Below are 20,840 nucleotides of genomic sequence, written 5' to 3' on the forward strand. Positions count from 1 at the left end.
CACATAAGTGATGCTACCTAAATAACTGACCCACTTCATGCCTTTGATTTTCAATGATGTCAACTTTTTCTTCCCCCCCTCCTCTTTTTTTTTTTTTTTTTTTTTTTTTTAAATAAACTTTACATAGGAAAACTTTCAAAGATGTTTCAATAGAGTCTCTAAAACCTTCTGGGTTCCTTTGAAAGTCTAATTGCAAGTTGCTTTTTCAGTCTTGGATTATTTCATTGTCATGACAGATGGCCAATTTTTGCACAGTCCTAGCATATTGCAGGGTTAAGAGAAACTAACTTTATACCATGCAACAATTCTGGTTGAATGCATGGAAGCATCACTGGCATTTCCTTCAACTTCACCCCCGTGAAGCTCAGTAAGGTGGATTTACTCCCTCTTTACCGTGCTGGCAAGAATAAAACCCTACCAGAATAGACTGGAATGGCACATCTCATCCTTCTTGTAAGGAATGTACAGAAAAATTGGTCAGGTCTACATTTTAAAATTATTTCTGAAGCTACATGTCTTCTGCTTTTTTCATAGTCTTTACTGCATTCTTTACAATTATATTAAAAAAAAAAAAAATCTTAGGTCCCTTCATAGCAAAGATAACTGAAAACAAGATTTAAGCCAAGCCAAGCTTGTAGATGTTTGGGGTGGGTTGTTTTTATTTTTTTTTTTTCTTAATAACTTTAAAATGGCATCTCCAGCATACATCTAGGCTTAGGCTTTACTTTTATTAATCATAGAATGTTATGGGTTGGAAGGGACCTTGAAAGATCATCTAGTACAACCCCCTACGTAAAGCAGGTTGCACAGGAATGCATCCAGGTGGGTTTTGAATATCTCCAGTAAAGGAGGATCTACTACCTCTCTGGGCAGCCTGTTCTGGGCCCCTCAATTTAAGGAGGACATTGTGGCTCTTGAACGTGGGGCAAGGAGAAGGGCAAGGAGGCTGGTGAGAGGCCTCGAGCACAAGCCCTGTGAGGAGAGGCTGAGGGAGCTGAGATTGTTTAGCCTGGAGAGGAGGAGGCTCAGGGGAGACCTTATTACTGTCTACAACTACCTGAAGCGTGGTTGTAGCCAGAAGGTTGGTCTCTTCTCCCAGGCAACCAGCACCAGAACAAGAGGACACAGTTTCAAGCTGCACCAGGGAAATTTTAGGCTCAAGGCGAGGAGAAAGTTCTTCACAGAGAGAGTTGTTGGCCACTGGAATGGGCTACCCAGGGAGGTGGTGGATTCCCTGTCCCTGTAGGTGTTCAAGAGGGGATTGGATGTGGCACTTGGTGCCATGGTTTAGTAGTCATGAGGTCTTGGGTGACAGGTTGGACTTGATGATCTTTGAGATCTCTTCCAACCTTATTGATACTATGATTCCAGTGCCCTGTCACCTTCACAGTGAAACAGTTTTTTCTCATGTTCCTGTGGAACCTCCTGTGCCTCAGCTTGCACCTGTTGCCCCTTGTCCTGTCACTGGACATCACTGAGAAGAGCCTGGCTCCATCTTCTTGACACTGGCCTTCATGTACTTATAAACACTAGTGAGGCCACACCTCAGTCTTCTCCAAGCTAAAGAGCCCAGCTCCCTCAGCCTTTCCTCATAAGGGAGATGTTCCATTCCCCTAATCATCTTTGTGACTCTGCTCTGGACTCTTAAGCAGTTTCCTGTCCTTCTTGAACTGAGTGGCCCAGAACTGGACACAATGTTCCAGACACGGCCTCATCAGGCCAGAGTAGAGGGAAAGGAGAACCTTTCTTGACCTCCTACCCAGACCCCTCCCAATAGACCCCAGGATGCCACTGGGCTTCCTGGCTACAAGGACACTTCGCCGGCTCATGGTCATCCTGTTGTCTGCCAGGACTCCCAGCTACTTTTATAAGTAGTATATAATACTATTCTGCATTATAAAGCTGTCAGCCAACAAACCATATTCTGCAGTTTGAATTTTTTCTTTGACATGCTCAGCCATGTAAAATACCTTAGAAAGAGAGGACTTTCGTTTTCTCATTGTCCTGCTTACCTGCTGAAGACAAAGGCATTCTAGAGCTGAAGAGAGTTAATGTCATACTGTGTTCACTCCAGCAAACCAACTACTAAAACCTGCATGAGCTACTTAAGTTAAACTGTAAACAGCTCTAAGCTGTCTAAAGATGACCTATTGAGGATGATCTTTGCAGCTGCTGTTACACATAGTATCATTTGTTAGATGCAGCATCATACTGTAAGACCATCAGTCTTAGCTGCTACAGCCAACTCATTGCACATCTCTCTGTGTCTGTCCTGGAAACTGCAGGTGTTGCCACAGTGTTAATATACAAATACCTCCTCACACTGCTCCCTAACTAGAATTGCAGTCTCTTCAGATAACTATAATTTTGGAAAATGCTAGATCCTCTGTTTGACTGGAGTGATGCGAAGCTATACAAAGTCCAGCACCAGGATGGCTGCCCTTTAAAGTGTCTAGTTGTTATGTTTTTAAGTACCAGTATATTTGAACATTTACATAACTGGAGAGGTGACTGGAACCCTCGGTTTTTCTTTTCTACTTCAGAGCTGTTTTCAGACAGCTTCACACATATACCATTATGGGGAAGGGTAGCTCCTCCCCACTCTGAGAGGCCACCGCTTACCTCAGCCCCCAGCCACCAACATCAGGAAGGATTAGCTTCACTCCTCCGCATTGCGGCATCTCAGGGTGCAGTTGTCCCACTCACCTCCCTCCACACAGCCTCACCTTCCCTACCCTTTTGACTCCATATTCCAGTGACAGGTTTCTTCCTGCTGTTACACTGACCCTTGACTGCAGTGGTAATGGTGCAAACAGACCAGTCAATGTTTGACAAATTTAGGGATGGGCCTTGGGGGGTGGTTTGCATTTTGGAGACTTTTCAGATGCTGCTTCTTGCATGCTGTTGTGAAAAGCCCTGTGACACTCTACTTCCACAGATCTGTGGTGGAAAAGAAATAGTGTTTCCCATTTTTGTCTAAAAATATCCTATAAATATTTACAAAGTTAATCACTGTATAAAGTGTTAGAGCTTGGAAGAAAACAAAATCATAGGTGCTGAGATAAAAAGCAGTCAGTAATAGATGCAGCATTCATTATTTTTCTGACTCCAAAGCACTATCTCCCACTTTACAGAAATATTGTCTAGTTCATTGATTTATCTTAGCACTACCCATATATTATCTACCTTTCATTTCTCACCTGATCAAATTACTGATAAAGACACTGATATTTATTTTTTTAAAAAACATCTTTAGAGTTGAAAACTCTACATGTTTTTAAATAAAATACACGAGAAAGAAAAGACTTTCTATTATCATAATCTTGCTAGAGGTTAGGAGCCCTTGCAGGTCATTTTTCCAATGTAAGCAAAAGACATATTCAGCTTATTTTTGTACTCTTATTCTTTCTTTTTTCTTTCTCTTTTTCCTTTTTCTTTTTCCCTTTCCCCCCTATTTTTGGCCCTACACAGAATGTGACAAATAGCATGTAAAGTAAAAACTGGGATCTGGTACATGTTCGCAGTAGATATCATCACTCAGATTTTCACTTAAAAGGAAATTGTACTGCATGAGTATGCCTGAAAGAAAACCCAACTGAATAAAGATAACATTGTTTTGTAAGTCAAAAGCAGAAGTCAAAACTTGAACTTTGTAGTATAAACACAAATCATACATGCTGACCATTTGAAAGAGATAAAGTTGTGATTTATTTTTATGAACTCTGCAGTGCCGTAATGTCATCAACAGAGAGCAGGCAAACTTCCTACATTATTTCCTATATTTAGACCCACTATGTCCCACCTATCAGTATTTGCCACAAGAACGTTCTAAACTATCATTATATTTTGCCCTGTTACCACCTTTTAAATTATTTTTAATCCTGTCATTTTAAAACTGCTCTAACTGAACACCTTTTAAAATTATCCTCAATTTATTACAAAGAAAATAAAGATAGATCAAGGTCACAGTTTCCTAATGTCCTATGTAATTCTAATTTTTTCAGTAAAGTAAGAAGCTGCAAGAGCTCCTACCCCTCTCCTTGAGTCATTTATACCTTCACCTTTATTCTGCTGGGATATGAAACATGTATAAAGTTTCTTTCTACTAAGAGTAGCAGTAATATAATTTTAGCAGTCCTTAGGGATCCCTGAGGCTGGGGTAAATGAAGGGTCCTTCTCCCAAATTCCACAGGCTCCATGGTACACCCTGCACTGGCATTCTCATTCAGGTAACATCTATACTTGGATTTATTTTGCTTTTCAGTCTCAGGTTGTGTTGCAGTCCCCGTGGTGTTCAGGGCTAGGAAGAGAAATACAGCATCCCTGTGACCCAGGCATGCTTGAGCTCTCTTCTCTGAAACAGAGGGCTTATCTGTAGCACCCCACCTAGCTGCATCTTCTGCCCCTGAGCAGAAGGGAAAAGTCTCCTTCCACTTCAAGTGGTTTTTCTTCTAAAGCTCACGCAAGATCCAAAGCAATTCTACTCCAGATTTCAGCAATTTGGCAAATACAAATACAAACAAACAAAGGTATGGTTAAACAGGGAGGAAATAAAGAAAAAGAAAAAAGGCTAGACACTTAACCACAGAATTTAAAAGAAGGAAATAAAGATGAATGTGTCAAAATAGTAGTGATTTACAGCTCATAATTGCCATGAATCACAGGTATTTCAACAGAAGAAAACGAGAAGTACTGCAACGGGGGTGAAATTCCTCCATCAGTTATGAGAACGTTAACTTGTATGAACTCTTTTCTTTTTTTAATATCACTTGTACACATCCCATACAAACTCTTGAGATTCAAACTTGCATCATGCCACACAAGACCATGAAATGGTATGTAACATTTCAAATGCACAAAACTGGAAACGGAAGTTTAAATCAAGCTACGAATTAATCCCAATAGTAGTATTTTGTCTGCTAGATAAATATAACAAACAAAAAACCCCTACTGCAACAAAACACACACACAACCATTAAAAAAAATAAAGGCAAACAAAAAAAATCCCTAACGACCCCCCAAAAAATATCCCAGTTAAGAGGAATTTCACCTCTTATGACTTGACAGTGCAGAACTACTGAAAATGAACTGAGCTTTTGAAAGCAGAAAATCAACTTTATTTATTTTTAATCTCTAGCTTTTCCAGAGCAGAGAGAGGCAGAGGCAAAATACTCAGGGTAACAGATGACAAGTGATTGTGAGGGACTGTGAAAAGGAATCTTTGGCATCTGAGATGATGGAAATAGCTAAGGAGAAAAGGAAGCAGAGGTCAGGGGAAGCACTTTGAGTATGATAGTGCCTTCCCTTCAAGGCTAAAGTAAATGTTCTTGTGAAAATGAGAAACAAATATGTTCATTTGTCCTCTCAAGGGCAGAAAATGTCTTGTTTTCTGCAGGTCATTGATTTCTGATAGATTCTTATCTGAATTCCATGAGAAGAGTGCCTGAATGATTCACAAAAGATAATCTATTTACTTTCAGAATATTTTAGTGAAAGAGGGCATTTAAGTTCAGTTTACAGATGGAGAAGACATAGAAACCAAATTACTGACTGACTGTGATGCAAGTCATTCCTGGTACAACATAAATGGAGCCCACACCCTAGATTACATTGCTAACCACTGCAAAGCCATCCTTACAAGCTGAATTATGACATCAATTAAGCAACACCATAAAGAGAAATAGATTGTGTATGCAGTTTTAGAGGTTATTTGACTCTGCCTTTGTTTTTTAAACATGCCAAACATTAGCATGTAGGACAGTTTGGTGGGGTTTTGCAACTGGCAGAAGAAAGTACTGGCTTGCTGACTGGCAGCTGAGATTTACAGTGTATATTTTCATGCCACAAAATTTGAGTACAACTTTGGTATTACAGTCTCAAGAATGAAATGTCAAGTGGCAAAGAAATTCTTCCCAAAGTGCAAAAGCAGTCTGTGTTTCTGCTCATGAAAGTGACAATTTAGATGGCTACCTAAAATACTTTAAAACATTGTCTCATCAAGAAGTGCCCAGATGCTGAGAGCAGAACAGCCTCTCATCTCTCTGTAAGGTGTAAGGGCAGCCAGGTAGCAAACTGAGGAATATTTTTGTCCTAATATTGTTAAAATTTCATAGAATCATACAATTGTCAGGGTTGGAAAGGACCTCAAGGATCATCTAGTTCCAACCCCCCTGCCATCGGCAGGGACATCTTATGCTAGATCGGGTTGCTCAGAGCCACATCCAGCCTGGCCTTAAAAACCTCCAGGGATGAGGCTTCTACCACCTCCCTGGGCAACCAGTTCCAGTGTCTCACCACCTCATGGTGAAGAATATCTTCCTAACATCCAATCTGAATCTACCCACTTCTAGTTTTTCTCCTTTCTCCCTAGTCCTATCATTACCTGACACCCTAAAAAGTCCCTCCTCAGCTTTCTTGTAGGCCCCCTTAATATACTGGAAGGTTACAATAAGGTCTCCTCAGAGCTTTCTGAAGAGCCCAACTCTCTCAGTCTGTCTCCACTGGAGAGGAGCTCTAAACCTCTAATCATCCTCATGGCCCTTCTCTGGACACATCCATATCCTTCTTGTAACAGGGGCTCCAGACCTGGACACAGTACTCCAAGTGTCACCAGAGTGGAGTAGAAGAGGAGAATCACCTCCCTCTACCTGCTGGCTATGCCTCTCTTGATGCAGCCCAGGATGTGATTGGCTTTCTGGGCTGCAAGTGCACACTGGTGGCTCATATTGAGTTTGTCATCCACCAGCACCCCAAGTCTTTTTCTTCAGGGCTGCTCTTACACCCACCTTCCTAAACCCTTCATCTAAAAAATGCCTAAGCAGAAACAATGCACCAGATATATCTGAAAATACTGTGATAAAAAAGTTTAAAAAAAAAAAAATAAATCCCTGTCACAAAGGAAGTGTAGAACGTAGTCAACATATAAATATACAAAACAAGTCAAAAAGCATGAACAGACAACTGTGCCTACTGCCAACAAAAAATCTTGACATACCATACGTACATCTCCAGTATTTTGAGGACTCATATGACAAAGGCGCTGTAGCCAAATGAAAAAGGAACAAATGTATAATTCATAAGGACTGGCTTTTTAACACATTAGAGCTTTTGGCTGTCTGAAAATAGAGTTGTGAACCTTCAGAAGCAATAGCATTGTCTCTAAAACTACAATCGTGCTTTATTTTTCTAATATTGTCCTCAACAAAACCTACACCTCGGAGGTCATTCCTGTGTTTTGCAGAGCCTTTTTCTCCTGTTGATTTATTTTTCTTCACTGCAAGGCATAACCTTCTTCTTACTTTTACTTGCCTCTGTGTAAATGATTTAGGAAAGAGTATGTTTACTAGGAGGTTTAAAGCATTCCTTTGAGTTGTTTGCGTGTGTGTGTGTTCTTCTGGTGTGCTCATTTTGTTTTGTTTCTGAAATTTATGGCACATATTTGACATGAGATTACAAAATGCAGGAAAGCATTTCACACAGCAAAATCTTCGTCCCGTGGTACACCATATATATAAAATAAGGCAACAGCTGAGAATTAATGTAACATAAATACTTCAAGGCTTGACCTTCAGTTGTCTTTTGGATTTCCTTGTCCAAATTCCCTGTCTTTGTCTTTTTCATTTTCCCCCACCCCCTATTCACTGTTATATAAGTGAACTGCAATGTTATGAAAAGAAGAATATTTGTGCAAAATTTAGAGGAATTAAGTGCTAAATGACTGAAAAAAGCTGAACAGCATGAATAAAGAGAACAAAAAAATTGGAAAAACATATATATGTATGTGCACAGAGTCTAGTTTTAAAAAAACAAACAAGTAGTATTTGGAAGGACAATTATAACTGGTTTTTTTTTAAACATCTTTGGCAGGTAGCTTTGAAAATGAAAATAAATCCCTTCTAGCTGACAAGAAAGCACTTCTTAAAGGAAATTTGGCACAAGTACACAATTAATGTTAGAGACTGCTATCTCTGTTAATACATAGACTCCAAACCTGCTACAACCCAATGGACATACAGTAACTCAACCCCAGAACTGTCAGGCTATATTATTTTCAGTACAGCAATTATTTCAGTGACCTATTTTTTCCATGACTACTCTCCTACTCTAGGCAAAAATCAAAGCATAAAGTAGGAAACTTTTTATTAATATTATTAAAGATTCCCTCTCAGTTTTAGACTCTACATTTGAGTCAACAGAGAAAGAAATTTGGTGGGGAAACTTTGGATGAAATTCTATTGCAGAAGCAATGCATGTAACACAGTCAGCAATTTACCCAGTAAAAAATGTGGGTTTATGTTGACTCATCCTTGAGCTTTTACAGTGATTAAATGATGAATGGAGAGGCCAGGGTGTAGAGCAGCACACATAGCTTTGACAGCGGAGGACCCTTAACATAGGAAATGCTGTGTGACTTAATGTAGCTCATTACTTTCATTTTAAGATGTACCTTCAATTTGAGGAGGAAAACAATAACAGTCTCATCATGCAAATGTCATGTCCTTTTAAAGTAATATTTTAGTGTTATTCCCTGGTTTCTTGCTTGCTTCAGGGGTTAACTAATTACATTAATGGTGCCATACAAGTAGCAGCTTTGGTGTCACAGATGTGTAGGACCACTTTCAGTAGAGAAATATTTGGGCAAGACATGATATATTTGGGAAAGGCTCTATCCTTTTACATCATATAAGGGCTAAGATTCAAGCCTATGGGATTCACTTTCTACCAACTGCTGTTCAGCATGACCCATGCATAGAAGCAGTTTCATCACTTTTCATGGTATAGAAATGAAGAACTAGTCTTGTCCCTAATTAAGTCTTTTGCATGTATCAGCAATAAAAGTTTTAGTTCATTATTTATCTTTCTACACAGAAAGAAGCCTCCTTCACATCTGCCTGAAAACATTTCACCATCAAAATTGTCACTACTTTTAAACTTGCCAAGGGCTACTTCTCCAAGCTCTATTGTCACTGACTCATCAAATATGAAATGATGTCTCTGACCTTTGAATCAGTTGTCTTATTTCTCTTTTGACACCAATGACAACTAGAGGAAAAATTTAGATGAAACAGTCAGAAAATAACAGTGAAAGCAATCCAACAATGCCAAATCATCCAGGAAAATATTAGTTCTTAAAGGTGCTGAATGATCCCCTTGCAATAAATATACTGTCAGCAGTTGCTGTTTCTCCAGAATTCAGTTGTTAGGCACTAAATATTTTGAGTAAGTTTTTTTGAAAGCAGAGGAATACCTGCAGCCTTTTCCAGTGACTTTCAATGAACATGGAAGAGTCAAAGTCCCTGCACAAGACCATAAGGCTCAAATCTCTCTTACACAGTGAGGCTATGGAAGGAAACCTTGCTGAGCACCTGGGAGCACTCTGTCCTTTTCAATGTACTTAGCTAATTGCAGCTTTCAAAAATTAAGCTGTGATGATGCCTCCCCCCAGGCAAAATTATTTGATCTGTCCGTGTCCAAAATATTTCCCTTTTTCAGACAGTTAAAATGTAACAAAAATTATACAACCTGTATAACATAGTGCAATATATAATTAACTGTGCACAAAGTGCAATGTCTGAAACTCAAATGTTAATAAATGCTAAGCTGGTAAATCCTTATTTTAGAGGTAGAACAGCCTCTGCTGTGATGAGTTTTAAGCACAGTCAAAATTCACCCAAGCTATTGATCTGTATGATGAATCTAATTTAGAAATTATGGTTCCCTTTACAAATCCCTTTGAGCTCTCCCAGGCAAATGGAAGACTTGACTTTTTCATATTTAATGGCTAATATTATCCCGGAAGGAAGGTGGTTCTTGCATTTGCAGATCAGTTCTGAATAATTCTTACTCCAGTTCCTGTCCTTCTAATCTTTCATCTCCTTGCATTTTTTTCCTGAAATAAGGACATCACCCCTCTTTTTATTTTCACTGCAGTAAAACCTGAGTATACAACAAACCTCAGCAAGATGAATGCTTTCTAACATACTGGAAAAAATTAGGGTGCTGGTGGGGATGGGGCAACGGGAAATATAAAAGCACATACCAAATACAAAATGTGTGGAGGGGAAAAAGGGAAAATGCCAGAAGAGGAAAGAAATTTCTACTACTTCTGTGACTTCTTTTATAAATGACTTATTTCTAATTTGAAGCTGAATTCTCCCAAAGAGCAACCATCCTTTCAGAATCTGTACCACAATGTTCAGGCTGCAGACTAATCTGATATTACTGGCAACATCAGAGAATAAAATTCCCTTTAAAATAATCAGGCATAGGTATTAATTAATTATTGCTACATTTAGAAAATTTATGTGAAGCTGTAAAACAATATATTAAAAACTGCATAAACTGCGTTACTGCACAATGTCATCTTAGAATATGTAATTCATGTATGGAAGCAGACAGACATTAATAATGAGTGAAGGACTTGTGCTCCAAGCTAAACTGGGTGTCAGTGCATTCATACAATATAGGGTAAAATCCTAAAAGATAATTACTTGCTCCAAACAGAAACTTTTCTTGCTCCATTTCCTAGCCTGTCTCAAATTCCTCTTTTGAAGTTTCATGTCTCTGCTTGCTCTGGGAATTATTTTAATTTCTGTTCCTGCCACAGGGTTCTTCCTTCTAAATATCAATTTTCAATAAATATATTTGGAATAAAGGTGTTTTACAATTCCTTTCCACCTGCTTATAGGCACTGAATGATATTTTAATTGATTATTTCTTGTGCTGCCTTTTTAATAAAGTAAATCTGTCCAGTTTTTTCTAACAGGAGCTTTAGGACAGGCTTTGATGGAAACAAAAATGTAATTATAGCTCTCATTTTCAGTGCAATAAACTATATAATGATAATATTTTCACCTCATACAGTATAGGGAAAGAAAAGTGAGTACAGTTTTGCACACAGCCCAAACCAGCCTGTAGTTCAAGAAGAAAGTTACAAATTTAATTTGAATACTCCACTTGATTTGACTCTCCTCCATTTAAAACATCTCAGTACTCAAATCAGTCATCTTGCCTATCTATCATCTCTAAATTTAATACTAACAACTTGAGAAAACTCCCGGCAGACTAAAAATCAATGTGGTATCATAAGCGCTACGTAACATCTTGTATTACTGAACATATAACCCCCCTCACAAATCAGCCAGCATGTGCTCTATACACACACAGTGTACAGTATGGATATTTATGATGCATTACTGAATGGAGTTTACTCCTGCATGACTTTAAAATTTAAAATACATTTTTCAAAACATGTTAGTGTACAAGCCCATGGCTGCCATAAGCCCCATGAACTCTTTTCTTGTCCCTGTTCTGACTCAAATGATTGTTAGGCAATAAGTACTGAGAGAACTCCTTGTTTGTCCATCTAATCACACACGTTTGTCCATCTAATCACACACGTTTGTCCATGCTAGGGGAAAAAAAAAAATTAAGAAAATAATCACAGATAACCATCTCAACAGAAAGAAAAGGCAGAGGTTTAGAGATGACAGCACAAACATGTGTTTCATTCAAGGTGAAACTGTGCATTGCTATACAGATAAGCTGAGGTTTTCAAATCAGTATTAAAGATGTGCACACTGGATTCCTGAGATCAAGGCATTCAGACCTCTTGAGCATTGAAAATATTACTCACTTGATGAAGAATTAGGGCAAACATTGGTAGCCAGAGGTGGTTAGCTTTGTTAAAATTGTTACAGCTCTGAATGTCAATAACTTCTGTTCTCCAGGTGTGAAAAGAAAAATTCCTATAGGAACACTTAATTTTGTTTGAACCATATAGATAATTCCAGTAAACATTCTCCAAAGAGTTATGCAAAAGAATAAGCATCTGCTTAGCAAATCAGTTTGTTGGGATATGAATAATCACATACAGGTTCAAGTTGGTTTTTTTTTTTTTGTGAAACAGGTTTCCAAACATTTGAATGCTTTCAGAGATTCTATGGAGAGAAGGCAGAGAAAACACCAATGTTTTTGCGGGGTCTGTTGCTTGGAAGTGTTACAATATTTCATAGTATATCACAGATATTACTCTTATAAGTATTTTGAAAATTTTAATTAAAAATAATATTTTAATTAATATTTTATATAAAATATAACTAGTGAATAATAATGATGATAATAAATAAAAACAATAATATTTTATGCATCATTACAGTATGCATTTTCTATTTTATACAGAGACTGTCTGACACTTTTTGGAACACAGTATCCTGGAAAATGTGCCTTCCTCCCCTTCCCCCCCCCTTCTTTTTTTAAAAAACAAGAGAACAAGAATTTTCTATTCAGTTACAATAATCTCTTTCCAGCCAGCACATTCATCAAACAATGAGCAATTCACTAGGGTAACATATGCACGAGCTTGCTTGTATATATTCATATTGTCTTATGCCTGAAAAGAGTTAAATAGAGCATATAAATGATGAATACAGAGCATCTTGGGATACAAACCAACTAAAATAGGTTAATTAGTGAAAAACATGCATCAGAGTGTAAGGCTTAACTGTAAAATGATTTTTTTAAACCTGTTCTATCTGCTGATAGCATTCAAAATTATGGATAATATCAAAATAAGAGATGTTAATTTTCAAAAGAAGTTGAGTGAAACGTATTAAGGAGTAAAAAATATTCATTGTTTGAACAATACTTCAGATGCAGTCACATTAAACATATATTAGTGAATACATTTCTTTGACATGCTCATATATAAGCATAATACGTAAGTGACCTAGAAAATACAGTCGTCGTCTAATCAATGACAGAAGTACTGAGACAGACAAGCCTTGAGATCTTTGATCAAATAGATTCTTTGGCAAATAAACAAAACATGGTATTCTGACAGAAAAGATTCTTTGGAGCACTCGAACTGTGAATTCCCCAAGCAGTGCCCTCAGAGGCACTCTGCAGCAGGCTTGCTGTTAGTACTACATGGGTGAGAAGATACCAGTCCAGCTAGTGGTACCCCCTTTAATTGCAGTTGCCTTGTGCAGGGTGATAACTCTAATCCTCTCTGATGCTGCCTCTTGCCAGCTTTGAAGACTATACATCTCTTTGTGCTTTGGCATATTTCAGAGAGCTAAGCCAACTACTGTCATTTTCACATACAAGAAACACTCTCAGGTCAGTAAAAACATAAGTTTTATACAGAGAAGTAATGATCTGATTCCTCTCTATTCAAGGGTTGGCAAGGTGGGTTAGCATTTTAAGGACTTTTTTCTTTATCTAAAAGCGTCCTCCCCAGTGGTGTTCCTGCTAAATTTGTCTACACTGTTCTTTCCACCAAATTAGTGACATTTGCAGGTTGGCTGAAATGAACATCGACATGCCATTGGTATTTAATTCAAAACGTTCTGAATTTTTTCCTGTGCCTCTCTGGCCTGCTGCGTACATGTCTGTGGGCTTCTGAGGGAAGAAACATCAGGATATTTCTTTAGAAGGGATAAACCTCTGCAAAGGTCTGTGGTTAAAGACAGGAAACTTGGGAGAGGCACAAAATACACTAATTGAAGATAAAAATGATCCTTTGGTTAAAATAATATTCTAGAATTGAGAAAATAAGCATAAAGTCTTTGGAATTTCATGCATCATGACGTAGTTGTGTAGGCATCCATGGTCTGTGATCGCCCTCTTAAATTTATGTTCTGTACAATGTACTCATACAAAGCCCTAAGCAGGAGAGGAGTGCCATGCTGATAAAGCATGAACTTGTCAACATAGTAGTGAAGTTACAGCTAAAATAAAAGAATTACTTAAGTTTGCAGCAAGTCCTCCTTTCAACATATGCATTTCTAAAGAAAAAAAAAAATCCCACGTAACATCTCCAAAGACATAGACACAGTCATTTTTTTGGTTTTGTTACATGGATGCTCTCAATTTGTGTTAGGCAATTGACATTTTAAGCGTAGGTTGGTAGAGGATATACATCAGAGTATACAGATAGAAATGTGAAAATGCATATTTTATTTTGACAAGTAAAACCTTTCTCAGGAGGTCTTTGATTCACAAGGCTGGAATACATTCAGTTTTGAAATATGATTCTCTATCGCGTTCATTTTGTAGGTCCATGTCTTAAATACAAACAAACGCACATCACACAAAATCCTATCCTGATTTGCTCCAGAGGCTCTAAGAATACTAAGAAAATAAAAACCCCATTATTAAGTAGATCTAACATGAAAGGGAGTGGCATCTCCCCCTGCCCCCACCTCAATTTTTGCCTGCTTCTCTGAAAAAGAAATTCTGCTGTTATTGTACCTGACACATGAAGTCTATAATACATTCAAATTAACTTTTTTTTTTTTTTTAAAATTCAAAGGTGATGTCTAAATATTTCCTGTTGTCCAAAAATAACTGGATAGTGATTTGCCAAACAAACACATTTCAGTGCAAGCAAGAAAATAATTATGGTTTATACTGAAATGTTTCCATTGGAGAAACCAGATTGCAGCTGATGCTCAGTAAGAGGCTTTTTAAAGAGAAATATTAAATCTCTGCATCTTCTGGAAATGTCACCTTTGCAGTGCTAACAGTATTTCATACCCTTTTCAAATACAGTTTTAAATAGAGATGTGTTTTTTAACTCCTTATTTTCAGTCATCTTGTAAATCATCCAGCTAGAGCAAATATAAAGCTAAGACTATGTACAAAGAAACCAAGAATGCAGGAGTAGTCTGGCTTCCCTCCCCTTCCTTCCACCTCTGTAAGTAAACACTTTTCCTTTCACAAGAGTGTCTGCCACACCCAAACTTGGTGTGCAGTTATTTATTAGACAAGTCCTTTATTTTGAGTACTGATGGTATGAGCTTTGTACTATCAGCATTAGGGAGCAGGGCTTCAGGACCTTTGGATGTAGTTTGTTTTATTTGCCATTGGGCAACAAACTGATAATCCACAATTAAAAATTTCCTGTAAAATTCTGCTGGTGTGTTTATAACAGGGTCCCCAAACTACAAATTCAATTAAAAAAACCATACTCAAAATAGAGGCCAAGATGCAAAGTTCCTGTGACTGATGTCTGAATGGGACGCAGCAGTACAGTGTTTTGTGGTGACAGCATGTCATAGGATAAATAGATGCAACAGAATAGAAGCCTATTCAAGCAGTTTGTAGTCCCAAACTCAGAGAAAATTACTATATACCATTTTATCTGTGTTATCATCAATATCACCCTGATAAACACCAACATCCTCACTTGCCAATGTTGGAGAACCTTTGAAACACATATGTATAAATAACAGGCAAGAATCTACCCAGGTAGAATTTCAGATACAGTTTCTGTAAAAGGTTTCAGAAATGTGATTATCTGTCAAAAAAAAAATAAAATTAAAAAAATCTGTATAATTTCCAACCCTTAAGTTGAACTGTTTTGAGGAAAAACATGTTTTGTTACAGTATAATAAAAACATACACCCAAACCACCAGCTAGTGAAGGGTATCTCCCATTTCTCATTGAGGCAGACGTGGACTGAAATAAAAGTAAAGACTCTCCATAAGCTGTCAGAGCAATGAAGAGGCTGTCCTGCCTCAAATTTAGAAGCAAAAGCTGAGCTTTACCACACCAATCTCTAAGTCAAAATTAAAGACAGGGTTTTTTTCAGACCTGATACCCTTCTAAGTCACAAACTGCACGAAAGGGTCATGCATAGCCCCAGTAGCAATGCCTCTTTTCTCCCTGTACAGAGTCAATGAGCTAGGTTTTACTGCAAATTCATATAAGGACTGAAGCTTCAGCTACACTCATATGAAAAATCCACTGAGCTGATAAAAATATCTGCGGGTGTAGGAATGCAAGCAGACAAAACATGAGCTGGTACGCAGAGAGGTTCATCTGGTTTTATTTCCACTGTAAGGGAAAGGGAAGGCGTGTGGGCTCCAGATTGCTGGAGCCCTTGTTGCTGTGCCAGAGCAGTTGGGGCTGACTTTCAGAGGTGGTGTTTTAGGTGTTATTATCTCCAGAACTGTAGCTTGAGAGAAAACATCACATACCACACTGATATCATGGCCATACAGAAGTAAAAAATACTCAGGAGGATATAAACTATGGTGTGAATATACATAAGTTTCACTCCTGGGAGACAGGATGGTGACAGTAGGTCGTTTCTGCAGCCACTGGAGGAAGTAAAATACCCATGTGCTTTCAGAAGGAGGATTGTTGGATGCAGAGCCCTGTTAAAATCCTGGAGCTAGATATTGCTCCTGTGCATATGCAGATGCACTTCAATGTTATTTCGTAGGCAAAAGCAGTGCAAACTGAAGATTTACCAGAGGTATATATGACAAATCAGTATTATTTTTTTCTGTGCAGTTACAGAGGAGTCAAGGTGTCTTACATGTGTACAATAAAGTTTTTCACTGTACTATATCTTGACATGATCCAACTGCACAGCCAGGAAGTACTGCAATCTGTCAATGGTCGGATAAGCTCTCAGGACATAAGGAGCATCTGGGGTTTTGAATTAGCATTTAGTTTATCTTGCTATCTTTTACTCCACCTTCTCTATCTCTTAGGGTGTTTCCCCCCCCTTGGTCCAGTAATATTAGTTTAAGTTGTTAATATGAATGTCATCCAACTGCTGGGACTGAAACAGGCCCCTGGCTTCCCCTTTTGGTGACTGTGCCAATGAAACAGTCAGTGCAGAAGAGCAGGAGAACACTCTGCAACAGGTTGTGGGTTTTGTATAGGCATAAGAAGAACTTCTTAAAGTTTCCTTGTGTCTCAGAGAAGCCCCATTTATCACAAGAAACAGCCCCACCCAGATAGGTCACTGCTTCTTTATGAGTTAACCAAGTCTTTCTGGGATGGATGAAAACTGCACCATATAATAAAAGAGCTAAATAGCAATAGCCATATTTTATTCTGGGGTAGACATTTCTTTCAAGTTGTGCTCTTAGATTCCTATTCTAAATAGATGAACAAAACAAAACATTCTACATAAATCATCTACTAGAAACACTGCAATGAATAATATGACCAGGAATAGCCCTGCATTTGAAAAATAACTGGGAAATTTGCTTTATTGAAATCAAATGCCCTAGCCTCTGTCACAAAGCAAGACTCTGGACTTCTATAGTAAAATTTTGTAATCTGTTAAAAAAAAATATTTTCCATATTAAAAATCAATTCATTTGCTGCAACCAAATTTCAGTGTCTCTTTCTAAAAGAGAACGCAAGAATCAATTAAGTGCTAAGAAAAACAAGAGGGGAAAAAAACAACAACCAAACAAAAACCAAGATGAAATGTTAACAGATGCACACTCCAGAGTTAGGACTTTTCTTGTGGATAATTAATATGCTCACATTATGTAACTGAAGCATCATGCATCCTGCCACATGTGGTTCTTTAACACATATGGACTGTGCTTGCAGGACAGAAAAATCCTTTAGAAACATGGATTTTAGAGTGAGATGAAAATGACACATTTATTTTTAAGTGAATATATATATTCATAGGAAATGGTCATTTTAATTAAAAGCATGGTCTTGCAGCACTAGAGTATTATGAGACATATTTAGATAAATGTTTGTTAGATTGCGTATAAACTCTAATTCTAATAAAATACACTGCAAAACCTAGCAACCACTTTACCAAACCGCCTTGTAAGTGACTGTGTAATTGCATTATTCCCTCTTAAATATAACTTCCTCACTAGTGGTGGTGTAATCAGATGAAATGGAGGAGTAAGGTGGGTCAAACATTTTGCTTCAGGGTATTCTAAATAGAGTGCAACTCAGAAAAAGAAAAAAACCAACCCAACAACAAACCCAACAAAATATCAAGTCTCAGGACTGCAGTCCAGTAATTCCCACATCTGAAGAACAAAAGGGATGCATTTTGTATTTCATAACACTTTCTACTAATTGCAGTATGTTCTCATCATTCATATACCAGAACTGTGGACTCTTTTCTTAAAGCACACTTGCATCAAGACAAACACACTGCCAACATACATCCAGCAGTGTGACTTGAACCTGCATGCTCATAAAGGGCACTAAGAGGTGTCTCTGCTGTTGCCCTCATACTTTGAGCATGTAACTGCCTTTCATGATGGTGGGATACGTGCACAAGCTTCTAAGTGGGAAAATGTGCTTATGCCTTTGATATTCCTCACAATACAGCCTTGCTAGTTAAAGATAAATCATCTTCCAGAAAGATCTTTTACAATTCACTATGTGAAGACAAGTTAAACAAGTGCAAGTCAATTATCACTTTAACCTGGGAAGGGAAGGACTTGGTGTTTGACTAAGTTTACTATAGATAATTCATGGTCTCTTATCTTCACTTCTTCAGGAATTTCTTTGTCTAGACATGCTAAGTAAGGATTTCTCTTTCTGATTTCACCAGATACCAGCTTTTGTAAATGTGAATGAACATTTCCCCAAAGAAATCCCTTCTGAAACAGTGTTTAAACCAAACATTGATAACTGACCAGCCAGCAAACTCTGTATTGACCTGAAATAGTTCACTAAAGTGGATGTGAAAGTCAGACAGAAGGCACAAGGAAGAAAAATGGAATGCAGCACAAATGCTGCTTTGTATCTGCATAAAGGCAACAAACCAGAAGATGTAATCCTGTTGTCCTGCAGTCACACAATACTAAGAGAGCACCACTTTCATCATGTAAGAGAAGGGAGGAAGAGAAGATTCGCTTGCAACGTACACTATTGTAATGGAGACAGGAACAGTTAAACATGAATTTTGAAGGACCTGAGTATATCCTGAGGGCTTCCAATTTTGCCTCGTAATTTTATAATAAACTGTAGAGAGCCTTTTATCTGTGCTTTGTGCTCAGTGAAGTCACATCAAAGGAAAGAACAGATTATTTACACCCATTTGGAAAATACTTACTATACGCCTGGGCAAGAGACACTACAGCACTGCTGAACAGCTACCCAGCCCTTTTCCATTACAGGAAAACTTGTGGACATATAAAAAGAAAAACAAACCACCAAACAAAATCAAGCTTCAGGAAAATGCACAGGCAACCCATGCTCCCCTTATTTGTCTCTAATTACTCAAAATCTACAGCATCTAGAAGCCCCTGCTCCAGTCGTCATGGTATGTGTTCTCAAACATCTACCCAGCCACTTCAGCTCTGAGCTGTAGCAGGCAATGAGATGCAACCGTGAGTCTTGTATCTTTGATAAGCTGACTGATCACCTTTGAACTGCATAAGGACTCACACTGAGGTCACTAAGCTCACAAGATGCTTCTTGACTGTACATGGAACCCAATAGGAAAGATGAATGAGAAAATTTGGGGGAAAATCTCTGAGGAAGAAATTGAACAAGAATGGAACGGCGCTGATGTGATGTAATCTTCCATTTTCTAATGAAGTTCTTTGTTCAGTGCAAGGGGAAAAAAATATGACTGCTTTTCATAGGGAGATATTTCTCCTAATTAGCACTGATTTTAGAACCTTAACTGAATGGTTGGAACAAGGAGGCTATTATAGCCTCTGGAGATCTATGAATTCAAAATACAGTTGTCACAGAAGAATCAACTCCACATCTTGATGCATCCTAAATTCTAACAAAATTAAAAGTAAAAATGAGATAGTTCACACAAAAGCTTTTGGTAAGCCAAAATAAAAACTTCAGCTAAAGACAATAAGTTTTTAATTCTCTTACTTGTGAAAGTTAGAAAGCAGATAGCAGAAGGGATAGCTCCGAGAAGGATTAATTGTGTGGGTTCACCAGAGGAAAGAATTAACTTCAAATCCATGTGATCGGCTGAAATATTGATGTCAAAAATTCTTTCATTTTAGCATGTTGCTGCTCACAAGATCTACATCCATCTATGTCACAATTTTGTGAAGTACTGAAAATTACATGGAGAAGTTCTAACACCAACAACTCATCTTGTTAAGAGGTTTCATAAGATAAGAAGCCATTGAACATTTTCAACTTATTTAATCTCTGTTTAAAAAATATATTAGCTTATGTTGGTGCAAAGGACACTTAAATTTCCAATAATAGTAAAACAATTTCATTTTTACTTACTTCCATTTTCAGAAAAAGGAAGAAGGATTTCCTCTCTGTCAGGTGACTAACTGAAAACAGTTCCATCAAAACTGATTTATTCTTCTTTCCTATACAACTGCATTGTCTTTCTGTTTTCCTGTATACTATTTTTACATTTCACAATTGTTAAAGTAATTATTGATTCAAAAAATGGAGTGGACTATTGTATTAAAAAAAAAAGAGTAGTGGCAAAGTATTCCATAAATAGTTTCCACACCTATTACAAGCCTTACACCTAATAGTCTTTAATGAGTGACAGCAAGGTCTTTCAGATGGGTTAAAAACTTCCAGAGATAATGTCACATATCTGCAATTTAAACCACTAAATACTGACATAACAGAAACGAGGTAGGGTAAATTTCTGACAATGACAGTCTAAAGAATTGAAAAACAGAATGTCATTGTAGGCATAGAATCTGTATTTTTAAAAAGTAAACAAGCATGATACTAAAGCTCTTTAAAACAGAACAAACCAAAATAAAGCTCAGTAGCTATTACTATAATCAACTGTCATTTCCCCGCAATTCTCTTTGAATACTAAAATATAAGTTAGAAAGATTCTGAGAATTAAGAATATAAACTACAACTATTGCTAAATATTTCAAAAAGTGACAGAAAATGGCACATTTCCCCTAAATGCCCAGTAAAAACAAGCATGAATATTTATATCCAGAAAGCAAGGCACGTAGTCTTTAAAAGCCAACAGCAACCATAATAATAAAATGAGCTCCTCTAAAATAGCAACAACTTAAGCTGTGAGCTGCTGTGAGCTTTTTTTTTGGCACTGAATACCTGAGGAGGGGAAAAATAAAAAAAGGCA

The sequence above is a fragment of the Dryobates pubescens genome, chromosome 11, assembly GCF_014839835.1.
Source record: "Dryobates pubescens isolate bDryPub1 chromosome 11, bDryPub1.pri, whole genome shotgun sequence".
Taxonomy (NCBI): Eukaryota; Metazoa; Chordata; class Aves; order Piciformes; family Picidae; genus Dryobates; species Dryobates pubescens.